Below are 18358 nucleotides of genomic sequence, written 5' to 3'. Positions count from 1 at the left end.
TGGACTTCGATATGAATTCCTTTAATAATCTTCTGTGCAGTGCAAGTCAACTAAAGCTACTCTATTTTCCAAATGTGTTCCAACAGAAATCCTTTATAACTTCTACCATGGAATCTTAATAAAGAATAAAGTTCTTCCCTTTAAGAAAGACATTAGTAATTAAATAACATGTATTATATATATTTGACATACATATATCATATGAAAATACTTATTCAATATGATTGTGTTGGTTGCTAAATATCTCTTCAAAGTCGGCTCTAGTTATATGTCATTATAGATACTTCAAGCTTTTTTTTTCTTAAAATTTGAGTAAAGAATGCATTATACTAAAACACCTGAAATGTAAAAGAGTAATATTTAACAGTATATTTACATATCTCACTGAAAATCATGTCTTCTTATTTACATCCAAATGAAGTTGTTTCAGTAACATTAAAATACTGTAATAAGTACACTAATAAAATAAGTAGAATTAGTAAAATATTAAGTAAGTAAAATAATTCTCATTCAAGAAATTCTTCTTGTGGAAGTTTTAACTGCTGTCCTTTTTGTCTTCACTAGAGTGAAGACATTTTTTCCATTATCTTTTCTATAGGTCTTTCACTCATGTACATTTAAAATAATCTCTGACAGTAACATTGTTGTAAAAAGTAAGAGAGTGAATATGAATATTCGCATACACACATTTTATAGTTTGAGATGAGGCTCCTGGAGTCAGACTGTCTGTATTCAAATCCTGACTCCACTTTTTTTCTCCATATGACTGACCTTGGGCACGTTACTTGACCATTCTTGTCTCGTGATTTCCTCCTCTGCAAACTGTAGAGAGTTTCAGAATCTACCTCATGGAGTTACCATGAAGAATAAAAAAGGTAATACCTATAGAATTCCTAGGATTGTACCTGGTAAAAAGATAGTCTTCTGTAGGTGTTAGTTGCTGACATTACCATTATTGTTATTTTAGTACTGTCCAGATTTTATACAAGTTAAATTATTATAGATACATAATTTTCAATTTTTACAATGTAAACAATTAATATGAATTTGTTAAGCAGATACTATATGTGTGCATAGCACTAGATTAAATAAAAAGAAAATACTTTAAAATTACTAATCTGTTTTGCTTGCCCTTATGACACTAATATGCAAGGCACAAAGTAGGCATTCAATTTTATATTTCTTTAAATAGACAGCCACTTTGTGTCAGGACCATTTATTTTACAAAGGTTCAAATCCTCTGTATTTCATTAGCCTATCTTTATGCTATATTCTGCCATCATGTAAACAAGGTCTCGTCCCCTGATTCTTCTCTCAAAATTTTCTTTGTTAGTTTCAGGTAGTATTTGTTACTTAAAATAGGAAATATTCAAAGATATAGAAGTACAGTACTAAATGTCAATTGTCTCCTAACATCACTTTTGAGATCCTTTTGTATCTACATATATATAATCTTTTGGAGAACTGACATACATACAGTAAAAAAAAATCTTTTTTTTTTTAAATACTGGTCTTCCCATGTATCAGATAGTATTTTAGACCTCTGATGAGATTGAATAGTTTGTTTCTGCTAGGTGTTTTGCTTCTTTAACTTTATTTTAAAACTTTAAAGTTTATATGTTTTGCTTATATTTTAATTGGAATGACTCTCCTCTTTCCTTTTCTGAGAATGATGCTGGTACTAATAATAAATAGGTTGTGTATGGTATATTGCTAAACTTTGATGCTTGAAGAAAAGCAAGGTTAAGATTGTAAGAAATGAGCTAATTTTACAGAAACACTATGTGATTCAAATCATATTGTTAGTGTACAGTCACTAACAAAGGATCGGGTTTAAGTCATTCAGTGGAACCAGCTATTAACCATATTTTGTTCAGCCACATTAAATAGATCTAGTTGTTATTTTTTCACATCGGTTTTTTCCTCTTATCGGATTTTTAAACATGACTCTCTAAAGACAGGGAAATAAGGTAAATTGCTTCTTAAATGTATTTACTGTATATGTTCCACAATAGTGCCATCTACTAAATACTCTCACAGTTTTCTGAGATGATGAAAAAATAATTAAATCAATGTAGAATTGTTGGTACTATGTGCTAAGCTCTGTGCTATGTCCCAGCAAGTTATAGATATGAATAAGACAGACATGCTCTCTGCCTTCATAAATCTGAGAGTCTGTAGCAGAAAATGGTGTTCTTTCCAAAATCCTGGTAAAACCCTTCATCTCTATACATTTGAATGACTTCTGGATTGATCACAAATTGTGTTTGTCTAATCAACTGATGGTAATATTAAATGAAAATAAAGCTACCACACATTAATAAAGATAAGCTTAGGTCACAGAGAAAAATCTGTGCCTATGAGGTCATGGCCGTATGTCTGATCATCATGATTAATTTATTTCATTCTTTTCCATGATTGTAGCCTAAACACTTAAAACTAGGCAATTCTTGCAAAGAGGATAAAGGCAGATATTTTCAATGTTTCCCTATTCCTGGAAAATATTTGACAAGTTGAGCAGTAGCATTATCTTTATCTACAGAGGGCAAGACCTCGTCAATAAATAAATGGTTTCTTTGAAATGTATTGCCACAAGACATTTCATTTCTTATGGTTAGAGTATATGCCACGTTAATATTTATCTCTGTTCTCATCATTTTACAATACCTATTGCAGGTAAACTCTGAAGAAAATTTAATATCTCCTTCCAACAAGCAATAAGCAACTTGCCTTGATAGAATTAGGACTGTAGTCTACAGCTTTGCTTTTGAAATGATGTATTTTACTATAAAACTAAATGTTACATCAACATAAAGGCAGTGACTTAATTTAATAAATATATTTGCAATTACCAGGAAATCAATAGCCTCAATTATGATATATTAGTTTAGACTGTAAATTAAGTATCTCTAAAAAATGGTTATATGCTACCATTTTTATATGTGAATATAACAGTAAAAGTGTTTTATAAAAATTTTTATTTTCAAAATTTGATATACAAACCGAAAAAAAAAGATCAGAGAGTGAACATTTTATTAATAAATACCATATAACTTTTAGAAAGGTAACAGATGATCAAATATTTTATTGGCGATTTTATACCTACTTTTGTATATAAGATGTTCATTTTATAGAAATCTGTTACTCTGTTGAGGTTTCTGTTTTCCCTCCCTCTCAAATCTCTTGTGAGTTCCACCATCTGTTTTTAAAAGAGCAATATACCTGTCTACCCTCTGGCTATTTTGCCTGTGACTCTAGCAATCAGATGAAACATTCAGTAACTTGACAGAAATAGCAGCTTTTTCTGTTCTGCAGCCCCCTCCTCAGAAACAGCGTTGAAACTCCCAATATGTGAGAGTAGAAAGCCTGTTTTCTTAGGCTCTGTCATGTCAACCTAAGAGCGGTTCACTGAGATGCCCTTGAATAAACGGATGTTGAGGTAGAGGCAATCGTATTAAATTCCTTTTTAAATAAAAAAAAATGATTCTTAGGGGCGCCTGGGTGGCTTAGTCGGTTTATCGTCTGACTTTCGCTTAGGTCATGATCTCTCGGTTCTTGGGTTCGAGCCCTGCGTTTGGCTCTGTTCTGACTGCCAGCTCTGAGCCTGGAGCCTGTTTCAGAGTCTGTGACTCCCTCTCTCTCTGACCCTCCCCTGCTCACGCTGTCTTTCTCTCTCTCTCTCCTAGAAATAAATTTAAAAAAATTAAAAAAAATTAAAAAATTATTTTTAGTTCACAAGGTAAATTGTAATTCCACTTTGGTCATATAAATGCACTGTAAAAAGAATTCAAAAACAATTCTATAAATTATTTTTTGATTTGAAAGTATTCCTCATTTTAAAAAAAGAAAGAAAATAGTCCTCATTACAGAAATTTGGAAAAAAATTAAAAAGTGGAAAGAACTGTGTGGTGGTTGAAATTTTAAGTTGACCTCCTAGTGGTTCTCCAGAAATTCTCTCCCCTTTGAGTGTGAGTAGAACCTTTGAATATGATAATGTATAATTCCCATAATTATCACATGAGCCTTTCAAAGCAGAGAGTTTTGTCCAGCTATAAGCAAAAGGGCAAATCAGAGAGGTTAGAAGCATTAATAGAAGGGATTAAGAACAGCTTCCAGAAGCTGAGAGTGATGGCTAAAGGTAGTAGAGGGAAAAACCAAAAACCAAAAACCAAAAAACTTCCATCTTACAAACGCAAGGAACTGGATTCTACCAATAACCCCAAAAAGTCCCCTTTCCCAGATTCTCTGGACGAGAACGCAGCTTAGGTAACACTTAGATTTAGCTTTGTAAGACTCTAAGCCAAAATCCACTTTTGCTGGCCAGATTTAATGTACAATGGTTGCCTAACATTTTGACATTGACAACAGCAATTTGTATAAACCATTTATTTGCCTGCTTTTGGGCATTTAGGTTGTTCAGGCTGTATAAGTTTTTAATGGAATGTAGTATCTGAAAAAAGACTACTTACATTTATATTTCTACTCCATTACAAACTTATTGTGTGGCTGGGGGACTTAACACTTCTGTGCTTCATTTTCCACAATTGTAAAGTGGTGTAACAATAGTACATATTTTATTTTATGGGGTTATTGTGTGTTTTAAATGAAATGATATACATAAAATACTTGGAAGAATTATTGGCATATAGGAAGGGTTTCAATAAATGTTAGTTATTTATATTATATCCCATATTTTTGGGTTTTACAACTGTTACAACACTTAGATTAGATTTGTAATGGGAAATAAATAAATCATTGAATGAAATCATTCTACATAATGAGCACAAAATCATTTTCTACTGAAAAATAATTTGTAAATTATAAACTATGGGGAAACTTGAAGATGGTGAACTTTTTATTTATTTATTTATTTACTTTTTCTTTATGTCCATGGTTCAAATAACTTCTTAACTCATTTGCCTGTTTTGAATTATTTTAAATTATTACTATAAACCACAAGAAAAAGGATATAATGTAATTTAAAAAAAAGTTGACTCATATACTGCTATAAAATTATGATCCAATACATATCACCAAACAGAAATACAAATACGAATCCCCTTGGGAATAAGGAAGAACACCAACTATCCTGGCATACCCACATTAGCTAGAACAATGGTTCTCAAACCTTGGATGCTGTTTAAATGGACTTCTGATTCAGTAGTCCTAAGGTACGACCCAAGCTTCTGCATTTGTAAAAAAGACCCAAGTAAAACACAGTCATTGGCCCACAGACCACACTCTGAAGACAAAGAGGCAAAGCAGTTCTAGCCACCAGCACACCTGCAGGTTCACATGGTCTATTGACCTTGGGCTGAGGACTTAAATTCAAGTTTGTTTCTCTATGGGTTGGTTACAATAACTCCCAAATCACAGTGACTTTTGAAGTCAGTTTTAACTGTAGAGTAGCATAGTTTCCAAGATTAACATGAAAACCCTTGTTTATCAATATTCAACTCTTACACTTAGTTTAAAGACCATATGGAGAGTATAGGCAAGGTTACCTAGAGAATGCCTTCACTACAAATAAACTACTTAATAAATTCAATAGTCCAAGGACACTCAAAAAATAATATTGACTCAGAGCCCATTGGTAATTCTTGGGCCACAGCCAATTATCCTGGAGAACCTGCTGTGGAGGCATATTTGCACTGGCTTTGCTTTTAAACCTATTTTATTTACAGCATAAATTGAAATTACTAGGCAGTAATAAGCTTTATCTTTTTAATTTCCTTCTTTTAAGTTCCCGTCATGATTTTAGTCTCTAAAAGCTTTTCCTTTTGTTTGATTAATTAAGCAAATTTATACACCCATTTACAAGGCATTTCCCCAAGTGTTACTGGAAAAACTAAGCATACATTTTGTACTCCACGTAAAGAAGGCTCGAATTATAAAAGATCCATCTAAATGATACATAAAATTTCCCCTTTACAATTAATATGCACAGAAAGAAAACTACAGCTAACAGGTTAGCACTGGATTAAAGTGCTTTCCCCAGATCCATCATTTTCTCAACACCAAGTCTGGCTGACTCTGCTCTTAGATAATTAAACAAAGCTCCTATTAGGTTTAATTTGATTAAATGAACTAAGTATTTTCACTTTGTCTCTCATCTGGTGACAACTTCTATGAGGAAATGGAAAGTAAGGTAAATTCAGTTTGCTGCAGTTTGAGTTCATGAACAAGGGAAAATCACCACCCTGGCTTCTCCTTATCTGAATATATTTCTTGTGGCCTGTTAGATGGTCCCAATTTGGGTAAGAAAACTATCTGAGTCTGAACAGTTTAATGTTGTTTGCCTACTCATGGGGAGAATTTTTTTTAATTGACAAAGTAACGAGCCAATAGTTAAAAGTGAACCTGTCATTCCTAATAATAAAAGAGAAAGTAATCCAAAAGTTTAGGGAAAGTTAAGATACAATCGTATGGATCAGGAAAGTATGAACCAAAACTTCATTCAGTTTGTGCTACCATTGCCTTTTTTCTGTGAAAATATTTTTTAAATTTCTTGTTCCACAAATGTACAAAGCTAAACAATGGCAGGAAAAAAAAACCAAACAAACAAACAGTGACTTGGCTCTCTCTTCAGTATGTTGTTTTGTCTAAAGGAATTTAACCTAAACTTAGAATCTGAGTTTCATTTAATCTTCTCTCATAGACAAAACTAATGGAAATGGCCATGGATATCACATAGGAACCTTACTGATATGTGAGTTAGGGAATAGAAAAAACAGCATATATGAAATAGATTGTCTTAGAATGCACTAAGGTGATATTGAAAGTGCCTGAGTTACAATTTTCATAGAAAAAATGGCTGTCACTTTCAAACTTGGAGCATTAGGTAATCTGAATATTTAGAAAAGGAAGTAGGTAAGAAGCCCAGGAGAGAAGTAATTTAGAGAAGCTGACCTGGCAACGGACCTGCAGGGCTGCTCCTTCTGCCTCAAGTACCTCTACTGTTGCCCCCCCCCCACCAATTACCATCACCATCACCATGATGCCAAAGGATTTCCACATCACACAGGTGTGCTTTGATTTTTCCCTAAAAAGAAAACTTCTCTTGTTTCCAAAGGAAAGGTACACTTTCGAAGGGAAAAGGTGTCATTGGTCTTGTACTTTCTGAAGTGATCTTGTTCATTTAGGTGCCCACACTCCAAACATCAGAGATGGGTCACATTCCTTAGGTGAGAGTTTAACTTAGCAGGTTATAGAGATGCTATTAGAAAAGCATGCACTCTAATGGAGCCAATATTAGAGATCTGTGTAGCTCTAGGGAACACAGAGTGAGGACATTTTCAAAACAATTTTTTTCCTATTTCAATATTGTGCCTGAAGTTTACCCTAGAGCGGGGAGCTGACAGACTACACCGTTTTTTCCTTCCTTTTCTTCCGTTCTTCCTCTTTCCTCCTCCATTTTCTCTCTCTCCTTCTTTTTCTGTGTCTACAATCTCTTCACTTAGACCTACCCCGAAGAATTTTAGTTCTAATTACTAATGGGTTTGAAAGACTTCAGCTGCCTATGCTAAATATCTAACTATTATAATGTATAATGTTTCCATGGAAAGAGGCACAGAGGTGGCTCAGTAGGTGAAGCATCCAACCCTTGATTTTTGCCTCAGGTCATAATCTCATGTTTACTGAAATCACACTGACAGCACAGAGCCTGCTTGGGATTCTCTCTCCCCGTCGCTTTCTGTACCCCACTTGTGCGCACATGCTCTCCCTTCCTCTTTCTCTCAAAAATAAATAAACATTTAAAAAATGTTTCCATGGAAAATGTTTCTAATTGCAATCGACTAACCTAGACATGCACATGCACCCGGGTTTGAAATTGATACTACCCAAAACACAGAGGCTCCCTTAGCACAGTTTCTTACTCTATTATACTTAGCCCAAGGGCAAGATCCAAGTTTAGTGAAGTCTGAAGCTTAGTGATGTCTGATGTTCCCTTTTAAAGAAAAAAGAATGCAAAGACATAATTAGATACAGAGTATGTATCTATTTAAATTAAGAAAAGAAGTCACAACGCACTATTAGAGTCTTGTCAATTCAGGTTCTTTTTTTATTTTCCAAAGTTTTTAAAGGAAATTTGTCAGAAGCATTCTCATAAGAAGTTTTCCTGATTACAACTTGGTTTTTCTTTCTCACCTAGAACATTCCACATGTAATCACAACTCCCAGAGACCCAGGGAAGTGAGGGGTCCTGAACCTCAAAATTCTTTAGCTTTATGCTAGATTCACCTCTGTTCATCATCCATATCCTTTCAGAATGAACTCCTCTTCTTCTCTTTTAATAGAATAGACAATTTTAAAGATACAGGTGCTTCTGGTATTTATTTTTAAGAATATCTGAGTTCAGGAGAACCTGGGGGCTCAGTTGGTTAAACGTCTGACTTGATTTCAGTTCAGGTCATGATCCCATGGGTCATGAGTTTGAGCAGCATGTAGAGAGATCGAGCTCCTCACTGGGCTCCACACTGAGAATGGAGCCTGTTGCTAGTACCATTAATTTCTGCACACATTTTTTTAGGGAAACTGTACATATTTGCTATGAAAAAATAAAGATTTTGTACCCTTACCATATTATTTCAATTATTCTGAAGTATTGAAATACTTGTCATTCTACATTCATTATACTGTTTGCCATATTTATCCAATCTAGGTATAATTATCCTCATACAGTGGAGAAGGTAAATGTGATTAAATACCTGTCAATAATTAAACATACGTCCAATTCAGTTGTGTTCCTTCATTTTTTAATGGAGTTTGAAAATTTTGGAGATGCACCAAACTGTTCATTTTCTTTAAAACTTTTCAAACATCTCAAAAACTATGTTAGTAATTTGAGAAATAAAGCCTCTAATATCATGTATCACATATAGTATTTTAGTGGCAAGTTTTTCACACTTCATCACTGAACCAAGAATTCTGTCATCTGGTGAAAAGAGAGCAAAATTGCCTCCACTGGTGAGATTTGTAAATTGGAGCCGAGTGTGAAGGTAACATGATGAGAAAAGCACATTAACCAACCCAGAGTTCAATACAAGATTAACACTTCAGCCTTGATGTGTGTGAGAGGTTGCTAACACAAACCGAAGATTCAAAATTTAAGACAAGGAGGTTTCGATTACTCAGTTACATCGTTAAAAACAATTTTTGATGATGAGAAAGATAACATATCTTGCATCTGAATTTAAGATAAGTTTTTCATAGATTTCAAAATAGGACGTGAACCAGACTCATCAAGCTACTCCAGGAGCCTGGTATTTTGATGTCTCTCCCTTCATAAAACAAAGATTAGAGTTAAGGTGAAGCACCGGAAGACTGATCAACAAGTGGAGGAGTAAAGAACATGGCCTTAGCCCTCATCATGTGTCACCCAAGTCATGCATTTATTACTGAGCGCTCACAGAACTCTCAACGGCAGACAAGCTTCCCCAAGTTCTCCTATATCCAAGTTACCTATAATGACTCCCAACTGTACGTTCTTCCTTCATTGGCACTTTTTTCTTTCATGAAAAAGAGATCAATCTATATACTGATACCCTTTGGGGCACCTGGGTGGCTAAGTCTATTGAGCATCTGACTCTTGATTTTGGCTCAGGGCATAATCTCATGGTCTGTGGGATCAAGTCATCTTTTGGGCTCTGTGCTGAGTGTGGAGCCTGCCTAAGATTCTCTCTCTCTCTCTCTCTTTCTCTTACTCTCCTCTCTCTTTCTCTCACTCTCCTCTCTCTTTCTCTCACTCTCCTCTCTCTTTCTCTTTCACTCAAATTTAAAAAAAAATTACTGATACCCTTCCTTTGCTACTTCCAAGCCTCATTCTCTAGGTTCTTTCTTGGTATTTCTAATAATCATAAAATTAGTACTTTTTTGATACTTTTTTTTTTACCACTTATTACAGGTTAGACACTGTGCCAAAAGCTTTGTATTTATTATCTCCTTTCATTCTCCCCCATAATCATATGGTTTAAGTATTGCTTTTACCCCATTTTTCAGATGTGGAGGGTTATCTGCCTCTTGCCTTGCTCTGAATCTGTGCCTTTACATATATTTATTCCTCTCCATTGCACATGGGCAAGTCTTTTCATCTTGTCTTATTTTACCAAAATTATCTCCTCCCCTTTTTTACTTCATCATAAAGTAATGTACCTTCAACTCTATTTCTTTTGCAGGCTACCTACTTATTTTTTTCCCTTCAATGAATTTTTTTACATTTTATTTTATTTTTTCAAAGTTTATTTATTTATTTGAGAGAGACAGAGATAGCATGAGCAAGGGAGGGGCAGAGAGTAAAAGAGGGATAGAAAGAATCCCAAGCAGGCTCTGCACTGACAGCACAGAGCCTGACATGGGGCCAAACTCACGAAACCATGAGTTCATGACCTGAGCTGAAATCAAGAGTCTGTCGCTTAATTGAATGAACCACCCAGGTGCCCCTATTTTTTTTTTTATAATAATCTATATATATTTTCTGTCACCAGTTCTTAAACTCTGGTTCACTTTGACCAACTGAATCTGGTTCAGAGCCTACTCTATAAAAAATCACTAACTAATGTCATGTCAGATGGTCCTAGTTTTGTTCCCAGACCATTGACTTCTCTGTGCAAAATATTTCAACTTTAACATAGTGAAAAAATGTAGACTCTCAAACTAGCAATCTTATAATTATCCGTACTTCTCCACTCTTTATAATTAGCTTTTCATTTCTGTGGAACAAACTTAGTTGTCTAAAAGATGACATATTTATTATTTCACATTTTCTGTGAGTCAGGAAATGACTAGGTATGGCTAAACTGGGCCTCTTTTTTAGGGTCTTATGAGGTGGTAGTTAAGGTGTCGGGCCATATAAGTTTGACTAATCAATAGTATTTGATGAGAAAGCCAATCTGTATCAATAATAACATTACTATTATTTATCTTATATTTATGGATCTTCTTGTATGTGCCAAAAACATCTCTAAATTCTTTTTCATTTTAACTCATTTAATCATCACAGAAGTTCTATGACATAAAGTAATATTACTTCCTCTACGTTACAGATGAAAAGATTGGCACAGAAGTAAGTTAAGTGAATGGCCCAAATTCATATAATTAATAAATGATGGAACCAAGATCCATAAATAATTCTTTTTTTAAATTTGTTTTTAATGTTTTACTTATTTCTGAGAGAGAGAGAGATAGCTTGAACAGGGGAGGGTCAGAGAGAGAGGGAGACACAGAATCCGAAACAGGCTCCAGGCTCTGAGCTAGCTGTCAGCACAGAGCCCAACGTGGGGCTTGAACGCATGAACCATGAGATCATGACCTGAGCTGAAGTCAGATGCTCAACCGACTGAGCCACCCAGGTGCCCCCCATGAATAATTCTTTTGAGTGACAAATCCATATTTATGACCACCCACCACAACAAACTTCTTATGTAAATTATTTTTATTTTTTTAATTTGGAAAAGTGGAAGGAAGGTTTAGGAGAAAATTAGCTGTTTATGTTTGCACTGAAACTAGAATTCATTATGCAAATATTCCATTTTTTCCATGTCTAAGGCTACAAAGCTTTTTTTAAATCATTTTTTAAACATTTATTCATTTTTGAGAGAGAGATAGAGCACAACTGGAGGAGGAGCAGAGAAAGAGAGGGAGACACAGAATGCGAAGCAGGCTCCAGGCCCTGAGCTGTCAGCACAGAGCTTGATGTGGGGCTCAAACCCATCAGCAGTGTGATCATGGCCTGAGCCAAAGTTGGACACTCAACCAACCGAGCCACCCAGGTGCTCCCACAAAGCTTTATATCATTAATAAAATCAAGCCAGTCATCAATGCTAAGAAGTACTGCTTCTATTCATCACACATTGTAATACATTAGTCTTAGGGAAGATGATTCAGTCAAGAATAGACTCTTACTTAAAAGACATGAGGTGCAGTGAAGGGAAAACTGAAAAGAGTCAGCCTGAACCAGATTTCTGTGCTTTTGCCATGAAAATTTTACTTATTCAGATGGAGACTGGATTACCCCCTCTTGGATTCTCCCACTAAGTTACTAATTTTGGGGACTGGCTGTTGTCAGATGATGCTCCATCTGTATTTCTTAACCTCATGTCTAGCTATAGTCACATTCACCTTAGACAAAAATATCCAGACATTGGGAATATCCTGCTTTGAGACCAAGAATGAGATACTGGTAGAGATGAGCTATTGATGTCACTACTGTGATCACTGAAGTTAGGGGAAAGTTTGTAGTAAATAGACAACTCATTCAAGAGTATGGGTTTTGTATGTGCTACCTTGGATGGTCATCAATAAGTGAAAATGCTGTAGACTCTAGATCAGCTAGACATGCAATGCATATAACTTCATAAGCTTCAGCTTCCTCATTTGTAAAGAGGATGCGAAGAGTATTTACTTCATATTACATGTTAGCTTATTAAAAATTAGATAAGTTAACATTTTATAGGTACTGGCATCCTGGCACAGAGTAAGAGTTTAATATATATTATTTATTAATATTAGCCTTAGAGTACATTTAAAAAAATTAAATAAGATTTTATAAATATTATATATATAGTGCTTAGCTTGATAAATGATATTTATTATTATCATTGTCTAGTTTAATTACTGATTATTATTATAATTACCATTTTATAGCAAACTTTTATTAAATGCTTGCTTTATGGTCAAATTATGTATAATACACACAAAGAGGCCTTTCCTTGGAAGATCTTAGGAATTAAAGACTCTATTGAGGTTACTATATATATTTATGGAAAGTTTGGCATTTCGTTAACATTGGGAAGCAACCTGAATATTCATTACTGGATTTCAGCATGGAGATGGGGCATAATAAAGGCCTTCATGACAGTCAATTTTTTCTTAAGAACCAATAATCAAATAAAACGTGAAGTCTTATATCATCTATATTAGTGTGCATTGGAAGTTTCAGAGATAAACTCTGTATTACAAATTCTTTAGTCCTAGATAAAATTTGGCATCAACTTTGTTATGAACAAAGTTAAACATCAATGGGGGATAACTTATGATCCCATTTAATGACAGGGATAGATCAAGGAAGATATCCATCAGCAATGTCATTATATTCATGTTACTAGTTGATGCTCTAATAAGCTTCATACTAAAAAACAAAGGAAATTCTTCCAATCTAGAAAAAGTTAATTATTATCTAGCAGATGCTCCAACATACACAATGGTTGTTCTTAGTGATGTCTTTTCAAATAGCTACCTAGATAAGATGGATACTAACGGAAATCCAGCCCAAAACTAAGCAAGTTGATTGGTGTTGTCTCATTATTCATTGAGTTTCAGAAATTAATGATTAGTTTCTCGTTGTATGTTCAAGAATGAAACATGGACATATTCTCCAGCTTAGTTTTAGGTGTAATATTTGTTAGGCTCCCACTCACCCAAGACAAATTTCACCAAAACATTGAAGGCAATTAAGTGACTCCCTGTTATTCCTCTGATGGCAGATATGTTGAGGTTAGGGGTAGGTAGGAAAGGCTAAAGCAAGAGCTTGGGTAAACCAAACTGGGCTCTCCTTTAATATGTCAGAGTTGACTGAACAGCAGTCTGATAAACATAGTTGGTCCCATAAATCCTCAGTGTAGTTAAAGCATTTTATCACAGCTTATTAGACTGTGATAAAATGTATAGTTCAGGAGATGTCCTCATATATTCTGGAAATTACCAGCACCCATTTATATGGAACCTGTACTACTAGTTTTAATTAACTGAAATCATCTGCTTGGAATTATGCTCTCAATTTAGCTCACATTTCAATCTCCATAAATTCTTCCTCAGTGCTTTATGCTGTAGAATGCAAATGGGTGTGTGCCAATTCCCAGGAATGTCTAATGGCAGCAGGCAATGGCATGTCGTGGAGCATTCATCAAGCCTACAGCATGGGAGAATGCTATATGCAACAAGCTGTGCTATGTTGATCTAACCTGAAAAGTAAACAGAATTTTCATTCACACTGAATTTGCCACCTCTCATTGCAGAACAGGGGTAATATTTGAATCAAAGAGAGTTGACTTCACCAAAGGAAATTATGTTTTCTTCTTATAGGTCATAAAATGATTGTGATTATTTTTTTATTAAATTGGGGTGAAATTGACATTATTTTACTTAAAATATTCAATGTTTCTCTACAATACGACATCTGATGCATTCATCTATATGGGCAGAAAATCATGTTTTTAATGCACACAGTTTTTGTCCTATCAACATTTTTTACATTTCATTTACTTATTCCTTCTTTTAAAAAATTGAAAATAAAATATTAATAAGTCTTAACATTTAAGATGTTGCTGTATGGAAAAAACAGAATGAGTATATCATGTTATACATGCAAATGATAATTATCAACTTTATCATAAGTTAAAAAAAAAACATAGTATCCAACTTTCTAAGGAGTGATCTAGCTAGGGTGAACCAGGATGGGAAAAGTGTTGCGAGAAAAAAACTATAAAAAATTTACTGAGTAAGGTTTACAGGTGACGGCATGATGTTTACTTCTCTCCTTATCGCATGCCCTATCTACCAGTTTTTCTGTGAAATAAGCACATGTAAGGTGGAGGAAGGAAAAAATGTTCTCTTTTCCCTTTCTAGGTCCTTTGGCTCGCTTAATAAATACATTTACACAAGACACATGAACAGAAGAAAAACAAATTTTAATTTCACACATTCAGGAGCTCGTGCAAATATGAGACACCCCAAAGTGACCAAAGCAGGAAGCTTTTCTACCTTTCAAAAAAAGAAACTACTCTTTGTGAGGAATTGCAAAGGAATTTGGCTTGGAATAGCACATAAGTAAAGAAGTAGCAAAGTTTGTTAGACAACCTTCCTGGCCCTGAATTCACTGTCTCTGGCAATAAGGATGCCACCTACTCTTCAGATGTGGGGAAAGATCCTTAGCATGGGGAATTTATTTCCTGCTTTCAGGGGGACAAAGGACTGTCAGAATATCCTTCTTGAGCTGGCTGTTTCTAAAATAACTTGAATTCAAAATAATCAAGAAGGCAGAGTAGCATATTTGGGGCAGCCTGCCCTGAACCCATCAAAGGTTTTAGTTTTAATTTGACAGACTAAGAAAGTCAGAGTTGAATAGACTTCTATTGACTTGTCTCTGCATGAATATTATCTCTTTCTTTTGTGACTATCATCACTCCAAAGCTAGTTCTCTGCAAACAGTAGGTGCTTAATAAATGTAGCTGGTTAACTGTGTAATTAAATTGGTAGTACATATTCTTATTTCTTGTGCTTCTTGGAAACAGACTAAAAGAATACAATGAACTAATTTGCATCACTTGGGTGAGCACAGAGAGTGTTTAATTCAGTTTAATGTTCTTTCCAAATGGTTCAATATTTCCTTGAATTGAGCCTCTTCCCATGATCAGGCAGAGTGAGTAAGATATTCTCTGGGAATAAAGTGCTCATCCATGTGATGAAAATTAACTCCTTCAGAGCACCAGGGAGTTAATGGTAAATTATTTCTTCTATGGTATAAAAATGAATCAAATTGCCAATTAATCATTTCCCAGGGTATGCCAAACTACAGGCTGCAGTTTTTGAAATGCCTTGGGAAGATAGTGTGTGCCTTCTTCCTAGCTTGCCATTTTGCTGGGTTTTGTGAATCTTTCCCCTCCTTGGTGCTCTTTGCTTTGCCCTCATTAGACCAATTTTTAGGTGTGTGTGTGTGTGTGTGTGTGTGTAGAGTGGTAGAGTGTGAATCTCTTGAGGATACACATACTGGCCTGTAGCATCAGTTCTTTGCCTCCTTGATAGTGTTCCCCACTTGCCGTGCTGTGAAAGCCATGATTTTGTCCAGTGTCCAAAATTTTTTAATGTCAAAATCAGAACCTTGATTTTGTGCACATCAGGTAACCTCGTGGCCTGAAGCAAGTCCTGGTGGTCTCATTCCTCTACTCAGGGATTACTTCACTTTGGGGACAGGATTTGCAAGATTTTTACTCACTGATAAAGCAGGACACAAGATAGAAGTAACCTTTCTTTGACCACAGAGTGTCTAGACCTCTAACTGCAATAACAATCTTCCTACTAAGATAGGAAAAAAAGCTCAGGGTAAGGCTAAAACTGAAGGCCATAGGGCATAGATATAGAAGAAACTGTGTCCTTGAAAATATCTCTGAGCCCTCTGATGGTGCCTGTCCACACCTCTGAGCCTGAAGGCCAGCTGAATAGAAGAAAGAAATTGAAAAGTGAAAAAATCTCTGGCATATTTTGAAACAAAACATTCCTTACTGCCTGCATCAGTTGGGACAGAGTTGTCTGCTAATTGTAAACTAATGAAACACCTTTGAACCTATTTCAGACCACTGGGAATAGATATGCATTTTGATAGGATCTGTGAAGGACTCTAAAATGATATATTCTTGTCAAAACAAAACCCCCAAACACAGGCTGGGCCTCAGTCTAAAGACATTCGACAGAGAAAGCAATTCTTTGCACCTTGCACTGCCCAAACAGACATAATAGGAAAACATTTAATATTTCAGGGAACCTGGGTGGCTCAGTCACTTAAATGTCTGACTCTTGATTTTGGTTCAGATCATGATCTCACAGCTTGTGAGATCAAGCCCCATGTCAGGCATTGTGCTGATAGTGTGGATCCTGCTTGGGATTCTCTTTCTCCCTCTCTCTCAGCCCCTCTCCCCACTTGCTTGTGTGCTCTTTCTCAAAATAAATAAACATTAAAAACATATTTAATATTTCTGTTTATTACCAATTATATAAATATTCATGAATAATGTTGCAATTACTCCTTTTTAATAGAAAAGAATATGGGGGGGCACCTGGGTGGCTCAGTTGGTTAAGAGTTTGATTCTTGCTTTTGGCTCAGGTCATGATCTTGTAGTTTATGGGTTGAGCCCCATGCTGGTCTCTTTGCTGACAACATGGAGCCTGCTTTTGATTCTCTCTCTGCCCCTCCCTTGCTCATGTTATGCCCGAATTGCAAGTCCCCAGAGACCTCCAAGGAGCCAGCACAGATGCAAGAACAAAAGGGTCTTTATTACAAGCTCGAGCAGGGGCTCACCCTTCTCCCCGGGCAGCGGCAGCAAAGTGAAGCCCCCAACAGTGGCAAGCAGGGTTTTAATGGGGGAAGGGCGGGGGTGTTACCACGCACACATTGTATGTTTTGCATCATTACATAAGCACCAATCATAATTGTACAATGCCCATAGTAACAGCATACTAACAGTTTTGACCATTTAGTATCTGCGAGACATCTGTTACATTTGGCGGGACCCAATCATGACCTTTGAGAGTCTTTTTTTTTTTTAATGTTTTTTTTTTATTTATTTCTTGGAGAGAGAGAGAGAGACAGCGTGAGCAGGGGAGGGTCAGAGAGAGAGGGAGTCACAGACTGAAACAAGCTCCAGGCTCTGAGCTGGCAGTCAGCACAGAGCCCGACACGGGGCTCGAACCCATGAACCGCGAGATCATGACCTAAGCGAAAGTCGGACGCTTAACCGACTAAGCCACCCAGGCGCCCCAACCTTTGAGAGTCTTTTAAAATGACCAAGTAGGAGGTGGGCTCAGAGAATCTACGTGGGGCTCTGAAAGCGTGATTGATTAGCAAGTTTGTACAAAGTAACTATCTGCAGTTCACAGCCCTGACTCATCTCCAAGAATACAGGAATGTTACACATTTCTTTTGATTGGCAGATCGGAGGGCGGTCCAAGGGTGGCTTCAGCTGAAGCTTTTCCTGGAACTGGGACTACCTGCAGCCTGAGGTTGTTTCTAATGGAGGACTTAATTTCAGGCTCCTCACTCACATGCATGAACACTTTCTCTTTCTCTCTCTCTCTCTCTCAAAATAAATAAATAAACTGAAAAAGTGAAACAGGAGAATACTTAACAATTGTTTCTACTTTTTAAAAGACTTAGTGGAGGACGTCAAGATTCCCATTTCTTGGAGGAAACTTTTTGATTGCAAAGCATAGTCAATATTTTGATTAGGCTTTGTTATCAGACCAGACTTACTGTATTCAGATAATCTTCCTCGGCAGGGGACTCCAAGAACAAATCGACAATAATTCTGTTGGGTGTAGATTAAAGGAAAATAGAAACAAAACCCTATACTCCAGAATAAACACAAATATTCTAGGACATAAAGATATCCAAAATAGAGAAGGGAGTCAGGGAGATAGGAGAGTATAAAGGTAAAAAAATGCATAAATGGGTGTTTCTGTACAGAAACCATTTTGCATCTCAATAACACCTGAAGAAATAATGTGTACTCTGAATTCTTCTTCAAAGATCACAAATCCATTTTTAGATAAGTGGTCCTATATCTAAATATTAGGAAAGAGTAATATAATG

The sequence above is a fragment of the Hyaena hyaena genome, unplaced genomic scaffold (assembly GCF_003009895.1).
Source record: "Hyaena hyaena isolate Hyena2069 unplaced genomic scaffold, ASM300989v1 scaffold_191, whole genome shotgun sequence".
NCBI lineage: Eukaryota > Metazoa > Chordata > Mammalia > Carnivora > Hyaenidae > Hyaena > Hyaena hyaena.
Note: the sequence above shows the minus strand (reverse complement) of the source record.